The 2,172-nt window shown below is 39.5% G+C and overlaps 1 long non-coding RNA gene across 1 annotated transcript; it reads left to right on the forward strand.

The window, feature by feature from the left end:
* Nucleotides 1-362: 362 nt before the first annotated feature.
* On the forward strand, nucleotides 363-888 carry LOC120930836. The gene is made up of 2 exons (XR_005747732.1): nucleotides 363-403; nucleotides 676-888. It is a non-coding gene; the product is annotated as an uncharacterized LOC120930836 (long non-coding RNA).
* Nucleotides 889-2,172: the final 1,284 nt, after the last annotated feature.

Below are 2,172 nucleotides of genomic sequence, written 5' to 3' on the forward strand. Positions count from 1 at the left end.
CCACAAGACCCTTTAATATAACATTGTCCCATTGGTTAACTGTCTATATAAATCAATTTGTATTCATATACAATACAGCAGAGTACACAGAATTTGCATACGTCATTAGAAAACATTTTTATAATATATGAACATTGTGTTATTATAGGAGCTCCGCTACCAGTTGTGCGCGCCAAGCGCAGAAGGCGCCAGGCCGATGAGGAGGAGGATGCGGCAGAGGAGGATGCGGCAGAGGAGGATGCGGCAGAGGAGGAGAGGGATGAGGAGGAGCAGCCAGGGCCCTCCCACTCGCCAACCCCAGCTCCTGTTGAGGTGCAAGCTGAGGAGCTTCCCCCCCCCACCCCAACTTCTCAAGGAGACGAGCAGGAGGAAGACAGCGTTCCTATGACCCTCGCTCAGGAAGGTAAATATGTGCACAATGATTAATAACATTTCAACAATAAAATGTAGATATAAAAATGGACAACATATAAAGCGCACCCGTCAGATTGCAGAACCATAATATGGTATTTATGATAGAAGTATACTGTATGTGTTAGACACACAACAAATGTATAGACATGATAATGATTGATTAATAAGCAAAAATTATTATTATTTTATTATTATTACTATTATTTTATGTATTTGTTAACGGTCTTTGTAATCAAATTGTTTTTTCTTATATCATAACAGCTGTAAAAGAGATTATGCTGAGACAAGCAGCAATAACAAAAAGGCAAGAATTAATTATTGCTAACCAGAGGAAAATGTGCTATTTAGCCAATCAAAACAAGCAACTGGAGGAGCAACAAATGAGAGAAATGCGTGAATTGGAAAAATTGCAGAAGCGCATGAGCCATTCAGTTTGATTTTTTTTTTATAATAAAAAGTGTTATTTTTTGGAAATGTTTCCTTTCTTTTTGAGATATATTTTTTGGTTTTTCAAGACATCTAACTTCACATGTAACACATCAACATCAACACATCTAACTTCATAATAAGCAAAATCATTTTATACTATTATTTTATTTAACACAAACCTAGGACAAACTAAAGTACACAGACACAGTCACGACGAACACAAACTAAACTGTTGAAAAATGAACATAACAAAAGCAACAATATATATATATATAGATATGGAGAGAGAGAGCAAGAAAGAGAGAGAGAGTGCAGATTTGATCTTGAAGACAGGCTAATGGTTGCAGTATAAAGGCCGCAAACCAGGGTTTAACATAAAGTTCATTGTTTTAGTTACACTTGCTGTTACGATCCGGTCTGGTAGCTTGTAGCGGAGGCTGTTGGTGGATCCGCTGTGCCAGAGAGGTCATGAAGCATTACTCAGCATGGAGGCAGCAGCAGTAGTATTAAAATGTAATGATACTAGAAAAGATACAATTTCAGGGTAAATTGTGCTGCGTGGTCTTGCCTCCACCGATACTACTGACTGGAGACGGTGTCCCTGGAGATGTAAATGTGATCCAACCGTGTGTGGATCCAGTTCGGTCCATTGCCCCATCCAAAAACTGCTCCATCCAAAACTAGCCCATCAAAACTAGTGCTGCGCATCTTCACCCATCTCACGATTCGATGCGATTACGATTATCAAGTCCACGATTCTATTCGATTCGATTCCGCGATGCATCACGATGCATAACAATTGCAGCGCAAGTACGCATGGCTCTCCCCCCAAAATAATAAAGGAGATTATCAGAGACTGCAGACATAGTACAGGAGATGGTCAGAGACTGCAGACATAGTACAGGAGATGGTCAGAGACTGCGGACATAGTACAGGAGATGGTCAGAGACTGGGGACATGCTACACGAGATAAGAGACTGCGTGCATGCTACAGGAAATGGTCAGAGACTGCGGAAATTATACAGAAGATCAGTAGGTAAGTATGATTTTTATTTTTTTTTTAATTTTAAAGAAGAAAATAAAACCCTTTAGTATCACTTTAACAAAGCCATTAAGTCTTTTGGCAGCAACTTGCATAGTAAACAGGTCAACATCACTGCACAAATAAAAAAAGGGAGACATTACAATCATCAAGAAATATACTGCTTGCAGATCAGTAGATGGTTCCAGAGGGGAGAGATGATAGGGAAATCACAGCAAGAAATTAGACAGTAAAAGAGTTTGCCTTACAAATTGGGGGCTGCACAAACAGTACACACACACAGAGGA

This window comes from Rana temporaria, chromosome 3 (genome assembly GCF_905171775.1).
Source record: "Rana temporaria chromosome 3, aRanTem1.1, whole genome shotgun sequence".
Classification (NCBI taxonomy): Eukaryota; Metazoa; Chordata; class Amphibia; order Anura; family Ranidae; genus Rana; species Rana temporaria.